The sequence below is a fragment of the Grammomys surdaster genome, unplaced genomic scaffold (assembly GCF_004785775.1).
Source record: "Grammomys surdaster isolate TR1022 unplaced genomic scaffold, NIH_TR_1.0 211, whole genome shotgun sequence".
Classification (NCBI taxonomy): domain Eukaryota; kingdom Metazoa; phylum Chordata; class Mammalia; order Rodentia; family Muridae; genus Grammomys; species Grammomys surdaster.
The window spans coordinates 6,892,443-6,901,778 of NW_021604656.1; the positions used below are offsets into that span (position 1 = coordinate 6,892,443).

The window sequence follows — 9,336 nt, forward strand, 5'->3', positions numbered from 1 at the left end:
CCTCTTCACACAGATCACCACGAGAGTCGAGAGTGGGGGCAAAGAAAGGTTTCCACTTTATTTCCCTGAGCTTCAAACCCGAGACTAGACGTGCTCATCCCTAGAACGGAAAGCCCTAATGGTTTGCATGCCATCACAACCACCCAGAGGCGGCAGAGGCAATTTGCGTTTCAAAAGTAATAGGGAGTAAATTGCAGAGGAAATATTTTATGCAAATTAACCAAGCTTAACATTTTGATAAAGGACTTTAAAAAAAAAAAAAGTGAACCAAGCAATCTAATCCTCCATTGCGAATCTAAAACAAAAGAAAATTTCAAAAGCCTGTATTCTTAATGTGTGTCACAGCAAGAGAGTTTAGCCAGCGACATTAACCACCTCACAAGATGGAACACTTTGGGAGCCAAAGTGCATACGACTATTAGCTCAAAACAGCATTCACAGGCGCTTATGGATGAAGGTATTTCAATAACTTAACTTCTGTTGAGTGGACCCATTCCTAAGCCAGACCACGTTTGCTGCGATTCTCACCCCACACCTGGTAAGAGAGTGTTGAATCTGCAGTCACACAGAGGAAAGAGGAGAAAAAAAATTGTTGAACATGGACTACAGGCCAAGTCCCATATTAGGGGCTTCACATGTGTTATCTCCTAAGAGGAATGACAAGGGGACCCAGGAAAGCCACACGATATTATGCTGGGGGGTGGGGTGAAGGGAGACTGTTCCCTTTAGGAAGAAAGTGATTGAGAAGAATGTGGTGAAAACAGTCCTTCAAAACTGCACAGGGTCGGTCAGAGATTGATTAGTCAGTGTTCTGTTTCTGTGAAGAGACACCATGACCATTGCAACTCTTATTTAAAAAAAAGCATTTTATTGGGACTGGCTTACAGGTTCAGAGGTTTAGTCCTTTATCATCACTGCGGGGAACATGATGGCATGCAGACAGACAGACAGACAGACAGACAGATGTGGTACTGGAGAGGTAGCTGAGAGTTCTACATCCAGATCGGCAGACAGCAGAGAGAAACTCTGGGCTTCTTGAAACCTCAAAGCCAACCTTGAAGTGACACTCAAATAGCACCACTACCCGACTACCAAGTATTCAAGTCTATGAACCTATGGAGGCTGTTCCCATTCAAACTACCACAGAGACATTTTTTGAAAGCTTGTTAATACCCTTATTTATCCCAGATTCAGACTTCTGAGAAGCCCCAAGTCCACACCCCGCAATTCCCAACTGAAAGCAGTTTAGAGGGAGGGATGACTTAACCAGTATATCCAAGTCTCCCCACTGCCTTGAAGAGTCAGCTTCTCAGGGAATCCCAGGCCCATGGGGCCTTTAGGTTACTATGGGGTCAAGCATCCATGATCATGTGAGGCTTTTCCTGTACACCGAACGCACGCTTTACACATGGGTATACCATTTCTCAAAACATACAAGTGCTACGGTGACGGATGCATTGCCAATTCTCTGTAACTGAATATGTGGGAAATTTCGAGTATAATATATTCTCTGTAGATACTATTATTTTCTATCATGTGGTAGGTGTTAAAATTTCCTTATCATAATAAACTTAGAAAACAATCAATCATCCTGGAAGGATTGGAACAACTCTTACCCAACTCACAACATCAGTTACATAAAAATCCCACAGACCGATACTTAAGGCTTGATCACTGTTTCAAGGGAAATTTTATTCTGGACGCAGTCATGTACGCTTATAACCCAGCAGTGGGGATTCACACAAGAGGGTGGAAGAGGTCAAGGCCATCACAGGCAACACAGTGAGACTCTGTCTCAAAACACCCACTTTTACAGAATTAGAAACTGCAAATTAGGAAGTGGGATACCATAAAGGAAACACTCAGCTGATTTAACCTTTCACCTTTTCACATTTCTGTGTATTTGTGTAAAAGTAGAACTAATGGGATGAGAATAAGATGCAGATGCGGTGAGGAACGGTGGGGCATGGATACGGTCAAAGTACACGATATATTCATATTCAAATATCTTCTAGGACACCATCACTGTGAGCAATAAATATATACCTATAAAGTTATATTAAAATATTATCCCTGGGAGCTAAAATTATAAATTTGGAAGGATTGTATATAAGTATAAGCCAAGGGGTTAGTAGCCTTAATATATAAAGAACATACATAAATATATAACATAGGGGGGAGAGAGAGAAGGAGGGAGAGGGAGAGAGAGAGGGGGGAGAAGGGGGGAGAGAGAGAGAGACCAAAGCAGTTAGGAGGAGGACAAAGCTGGATAGGCCCACAAGTAACAAGCGTGTTTAGTGGAAGTACGCCTCAGCTTTGACAGGGCACAGCACCCTGAGACCTGCTTAGCCTTGGTAGCTGCAAAGATGCAGGAATCACTAAAAGTAGCAGCAGATAGGCCATGGGGATGCTGCAGCAGCATCTGCAGCATCTGCAGCATCAGCAAGGGGCAGTAACATAGCAGAAGACTGCCCATGTCTCCACCAATCCTCACGAGCTGCAGTTCAGGTCAGGGAGGAGCTAACAGCACATGCTGATCATAGATCCAAGACCAGAATTCCCTTCCTAAGCTCCACCCCACGTATGGGTAAACTGAGTCCTCTCTGCACCTGATTACCTCCTCACTGACACCACACCCCTTCTTGATCCCATCTGACAGCTTCACTCTGAGCTGCCAAGCTGGCAGGAGCCTTTTCCTCCGTACCTTTCTCCTCCTTCATCCCCACACCTAGCAATGGGACAGCCCGTCTCTGGTCTCCAGGCACCCTGTCTCTGGTTCACAGTACTAACAATCTGTCAAGAATTATCTTGTCCTCTCTAAAATACAGTAGGAAAACACTTTCCATCGGGTTAGTTCTGAAAGCTGGGAAATCCAAGACACAAGTAGATCTGGTGCCCAGTGGGGACTCGCTCCTGTAGGTGGTGTATTCTGTGTCTTCAAGCTGTAGTCCTGAATACACTCCTTGGTGCTCTCAGGAGGACTCTGCACCCATGACTTGTTTGCATAAGAGCCCTGCTCCTCAATACTACTCTGTTGGGATGAGAGCGTATGAATTTTGTACATTCTGGGAACAGCCGAAGTCCTTGTCTCCCTCAGCTCATGCCTCCTCATTTTCAACACAGCAACACTAGAGTTGAAATCACACGATGCAGAGACAGTAATTACCAATCCACGCCAGTTCTCCGAGGCCATAAGTATTGTTCCATTTTGCAGATAAGGAAAGCAAGGCTTGAGCACTTCAATTACGTTTCTTCCGAAGACAGTGGTTTTGAATTTGAGGTGGGAAGCATGAGGAGACCGTCTTCATTAGGGTCTCTAACTCTGTGATGAAACACCGTGACCAAAGGTGACTCGGGAAGGAAAGGGTTTACCTCAGCCTGCTTACTCTCAGGGCAGACACCATCACTGAGGGAAGTCAGGGCAGGAACTTGCAGGAGCTGCAGCGGAAGCCATGGAGGGGTGTTCAATGCTGGCTGGCTTTCCATGGCTTGCTCCGTTTGTTTTCTTGTAGAACCCAGGACCACCAGCCCAGAGGTAGTACTTCCCACATTAATTATCAATCAATAAAATGCCCTACAGACTGCCTTCCTAGGTTTACAGATTGACCTACTTAGGCCAATCCAATGGAGACATTTCCTCCATTGAGAGATGTCCCTCCCTTGTGTCAAGTTGACATGAAACTAGCCAGCACAGAGGTTGACGATGGGTGAGGACACATTGAAGGCTGGGCACAGCAGCTTAACATCCTCTCCTCCAGGCAACTACCCAGTATTTAATTTCTTTTCAGTTAATGATCCTAAAGGCTGTTGAGTGTTGCTTACATCTTCTCTTCAGCTCATATTCTTCACGGTTGCTAAAGGACTAAGGCGTCCTCCTAGATCTCTGAGACATAGAAGCAGAGGTCCCTGATGTCCCCCCACAAGTGCCCCACAAGAAGCCCACCTCCATTCTCCTAACTGTAAAAAGGCCTCTCTCTGGAGGCTTTGTAGCTTTGGAAAAAACGAGCAGGAGAGGGGCTGGAACCACACAAGCAGCAGTCCACAGGCTCAAGAAACCAAGGACTTTCCTTCGGGAAGATCATGAAGTAATTCTTCTTTGCAGCACTGGGGTTTAAAGTCAGTGCGCTAAGAACACAGCCACTGTCAGCTGTATAATCGCCACACCGCCCTCGGCAGCCCCAGGTTAATGGACTGTCGTTCAAGACTTAGGTATAGCCAGAAACCATCCACAGCTCTGAGAAAGCAAGACCCCCTTCCTCACCTCCTAACGAATCCATCTATCCATGTAAACATTTATTGGGTGCCTATTGTTTGCCTGTGGGCTTTAGATACGTCCCTGCGTTCAACGAGCACACAGCCTAGAGGGAGAGACAGGTGATTAAATGGATAATTATGCTGCTGAGTGAATGCGGATAAATGTGAATTATAAGGGACAGGCTAAATTAATCATGGAACAGCATACAATAGAGTTCTATATAGCCATTAAAAAGAATGATGAAGCACCATATTCACTGACATGGAAAGGATCTCTACAGTATGTCAAAACAGGAAAAGGGAGTGATATTGCAAAAGGAACACTCACAAGGCTTTTCTCACTGGGAAACCGCGAACTGGAGTGTACAAATAACTTGAAGAATGTCCGCCAGCCTACCTGCCAGTTACCGATGGCTTTCAGACAGAGTTCACCTTATCTTTCACTCCTTTCTAGTTTGCTTGTATAAAATAAAATTTTCAAAGTAGAGTGGCTTTCCATGGTGAGAATGAGGAGCAAACAATCAGCATGTTGGACTCAGGAGTGGAGACCGCACACCCACTCACGTGGAAAACAGGTTCTGCAATGGTTTCTGGAAGGTGACCCATGTGTCTAAGCTGGCTCTCACTTTTGGTTACCTAGCAATTGTGAACCAGGCTGAGCAGAGCACATGTGAAAGCTGAAGACTGGAGGGAGAGAGGAAGAAGATGCAGCGTGCGTTGCCTGCAATGCCGACAGTTTCTTGATGCTCACTACCAAGCTTCTGTTGACAACCGGAACCATTTGTGGCAGATACTGCAATATGTCCAGCCTCAGCGGCACGCCCCCAGCCCCACATGGATACCATGCCTGACTGCACAGCACAGAAAGGGGGGCCGGACACGGTGAACACAGTCCATGGGTACTCCCTGCTCTCACATCCACGGAAGACTGGGTGTTAGTTTCATTCATTCGTCTAGACTGTAATTTAACCTTGATGGCCTCATCTGTTCTTGTTCTAGCTCCCAAATAACTGACACAGAGACCTACTAAGTTTATTAACAAGCTGCAAGCCTAGGTCGGGCAGGTTCTGAGCTATTCCAACCCTCCAAGGCTGCTAATGCCCAGACAAATGCCCCATTACTTTCCAATCTGGTCTTGCTCTGGCTCTCTCTGGTCCACGTTATGTTGTCATGAAGACTCCCTTGGTGATCTGCTCATGACAACTCCTCCTGGACCCTCGGCCTCACGGTCACCTCTTCTCATGGTCTTCCTGCGCTCTCTCTGTCTCTCTCTCTGTCTCTCTCTCTCTCTCTCTCTCTCTCTCTCTCTCACCTTTCCCTTGGCTCCGAAGTCCAGCCTTCCTGTCTCCTCTGCCCAGCCATAGGCCAATCAGCTCTTTATTAACCAATCAGGGATAATTGGGGAACATTCCTTACACAACAGTGATCCTGGAGCCGGTTCAATAATCATGACAATGCTGGCACTAGGACTGTAACCAGATCTCTGGGCACAGAAATCAGCATCTGAATACACAGTGAACAAGTCCAACCCCCAACACATTAACATAAACTCTTCAAGACCATCCACCGTATACCCACCTTCGTTGGGGACAGTGCCTAGAGGTCGGTAAAGCAGGTGTAGCCTCTGTCCTATGCCACTTAGGATCTGCAAGGCGGAGGGACTAACAGAGGTTCTGGGGTCAAACCCTGTGAGTTCAAATCCTGACTTTCCATGCTCTAGGTGGGTAAACCTGCCATGTAGTTAACCTTGCTGGGTTTCAGCCTCCTTGTCTGACAAGGGGCCACAATTCACTGGGGAGAGTGTGTGGGGACAGGACGTGTGTGAAGGGCTTGGCGCGGAGCCTGGAGCACAACTGCCCCAGTGAAGTTTAATTCACAGTGTAGGCATCCACACTCTGTGACCAACTGTCACAGAAGTGCATGGCTGTGCATGGAGCAGAGACCAGTGCTCACAGCAGCACAACCATAGAGCATCTCCCAGCTTCAACCCCGTCCTTCCCGGGATATATCAGTCCACGAGGGTGAAAAGACAACATAACAAACCTCTTCTGCGTTGAAATCACAGGCATCAAGAACCCACAGTACTGATTAATTTCTGAGCCCCGTGGCTCGACTCGGACAATACGTAAAGGAGCACACAAGCAGAATGTTAACGTCCTCTCGTTCTGAGGGAATATATTGTTGAGGCCTTTCCGTGCTGACCTTTCCCCGCACAGAGTATGTTTTATTAACTGGCCACGGCTCCTCCCCTGCAGGCCTAGGAGGCTATAAACAGCGAGAGTGGTGAGCGGCTGGCCAATCCCGTCTTGGGTTCGCTGGAAAGGTTGAAAGACTGCAGTAGAGCACTGGCGGAGGGACACGGAAGCAGCTTCCACAGTGGTGGGAGGATATGAGAAAGTAGGACTGCCCAGAGGCTTGGCTCTGGTGGAGACTGGTGCCTTCACTCCTGGTCCCGAGCCAAGCGTGACCTTCCTGAGGGCCAATTAATTGCAGGCACCGGCATCTGCCACCAATTCTTCAAGGTAATTAGCTCCACATGTTATCAACAGGAAGTCGGTGCCCACGGGCTCTTGCGATAATTGTTTCAATGTTGGCACACAGTCTGCCTTCGTTGAAAAGGTCACTGCACCCGATAGGTCTCCGCTACCCCCATCCTTTTTGTTAAATGAAGAAAGCTGCCCCCTGCACTGCAGTTCTAGTCAAGGTATTGGATGCAGGGCACAGGTTACCGCGCAAAGCTTCTTCAGCTGTAAGCGTTCTCTAATGGGTACGCTCATCATCTTCTGCGATTGCTAGCATCTGGTGCCACGACCCCTTCAGATGGGCAACAGATGAAAAATAGGTTGGGCTTGGTGAGAGTGCCTGCTGCACAGAAGAAAAAAGGTGATATAAATGAAATGTACTGAGTGATCATGACCAAAACTGTTTAGGAACCTGTACATACACCACAGAAAACTCTTCCAGCGGAAGTGGAGAAAGTGAAACTCTCCCAAGTCTCCTTGGGAGGACCTGTACCCGTGCTACACACAAAGGATGGGCCACACCAATGAGAGCTGTTCTCGCCCCTCCACGCTGTTTCCATCCAACTTTTCTCTGGAACAATCTCTGGAACCCTTCCTTACCTCTCCCCAGTAAACTAATTCCTCCTCACAGTGAACAGCATGCTTCCCTAAAGACTGAGAATGAGGTAAGAACTCACGCTCAGACGCAACAATCCTGTTACTTCTCGCTCCTTACCACGGAGAAACCCTCCTCTAGCTTGTTTGCCCGATCTCCCAGACCTCGCGAGATCTATGATAAACGTTTATGAATGAAGTTTGAACTCACGGTAGGCATTTGATGGTCCCTGGCTGAGCAATACGGAATTCAGGAATTGTTGCTTCTCCAGAGGTACAATCATCAAATTCCTATTCCAGAGCAAACAAGAACAAGAACCACACTGTGATTGGTTCCCAGCGCCAGCGGTGCAGCCAGCAATAACATTCCCAGCAATGCAATCCCACAATACATTGCATCTGCATAGAAAGCTGTCTGTAACGCACATGGCAATGCAGGAAGGACAGCAGCAAGAAACTCACACAGACCGCATTGACTTCCAGAATATTATAACAGGGCTTTTCTCCCACCCTAAGATCCCCATGACCTCAGGCTACATAGCACCAATCTTTAAATTAAGAAGGCCACCACCGCCCTCGCCAGTCTCCTTTAGAGCCATGATACTGCGGGATCATCATCCCAGCACCGGGGACTGAGGTAGGAGGGTCATAAACTTTGAAACTGCCCTGAGCTGCAAAGCAAGATTGCATGTCAGTAAAACAAAACAAAACTAGCAAAATATGAGACCTTGATCTGTCCCCTCCTTCCAAAAAAAGACTCTAGAGATCAGCTTCTGAATGAACAACCAGCCCCTCCCACCTCTCCACCCCTCCCACCTGTCCCAGGCCCGCCCCCCTCACCAGCCCTTCTCACCTGTCCAGCTCCTCCCACCTGTCCTAGCCCTTCCACTCCTCCCACTCCCTCCCATCCCTCCCCCCCCCTCCCTCCCCACCCCCCCCCCCTACCTGACCCAGCCTCACTACCCAGCCTCTGGTCACACAGGCCTCAGCCCACTTCTGAGAAGCACTAAGTCCTGGATCAGGGATCTCGCCACTAACACGTCTCAGGTCACTCCACCCTTGACAGTGCCCCTAGACCCTCCCTCTCCCTCTTGTGAATGCCAAATCCCCAGGACACGATCAGCCTTTCTGCCCCGCTTTCTCCTGTCTGGTCTTCTGCTGGGTGTGAACTTTCCTCATTAGCACTGGCAGACCTGACTCACTAGGCTGTCAAGGTCACGAGGCGAGGGCTCAGATGAGATGTGCTCTGGCTCGCTATTGTCCCAGCTTTGGCACCCGGCAGCAACACATAAAGGTCTACAGAGAGAACAATCGAGCTGGTGGCCCGACCCAATGTGACCTTGTTGGGAAACAGTAAGATTTCAGTAAGAAGCTACTCACTCCATAATAAACATGGGCACACTTAAAACAAGCAGCCAGGATGAGAAGCCAACCCTGCAAGGAAGAGCCTGTTTATGGCAACGTTTTCCACCCTGCGTCTGAAATCTCTCGTTCCGGAAATCCCTCGTTCCAGAAATCTCTCTCTCATTCCCTCTATTATCCTAGAGAGCAGGGCTCCTTAGTGTACTGGCTTCGAAACACCACTCAGGAGAATGTCTGCTTAAGTATTCTGTTTAAAGAAACCGTTGTCTCAGAGTTGAAGGGGAGAGCTGGAGAGCTGGGAGGCTCCAGCTGCCACCTGAACATCTGCCTCACCCTCGGCAGTCTGCACCTGGGTGGACTCCAAAAGTCACAATGTCTGTGGACAAAAGCCCCAAGCCTTACTTTCATGGGTACAGACGGCAACTCGAACAACCTCACGGTTCTGTCACAACATGTGAGGAAGAGCAGCCGACTCTGACTGTACTCACGGCATCCTTTTGTCTCACAAGCAATCTAGTAGGTGGATGGAAGATAATGTCCCCAGTTAAAAAGAATCCGTGTGTGTGTGTGTGTGTGTGTGTGTGTGTGTGTGTGTGTGTGTGTG

The 9,336-nt window shown here is 48.1% G+C and overlaps 1 long non-coding RNA gene across 1 annotated transcript in view; it reads right to left on the reverse strand.

The window, feature by feature from the left end:
* Positions 1-6,549: 6,549 nt before the first annotated feature.
* Positions 6,550-9,336, reverse strand: part of LOC114624840 — a 22,327-nt gene continuing 19,540 nt past the window's right edge. Inside the window, exons 2-3 of the long non-coding RNA XR_003711977.1 lie at positions 7,582-7,661; positions 6,550-7,119 (exon numbers count right to left, since the gene is read on the reverse strand). This is a non-coding gene — a long non-coding RNA (uncharacterized LOC114624840). The remainder of the gene's footprint in view (positions 7,120-7,581; positions 7,662-9,336) is intronic.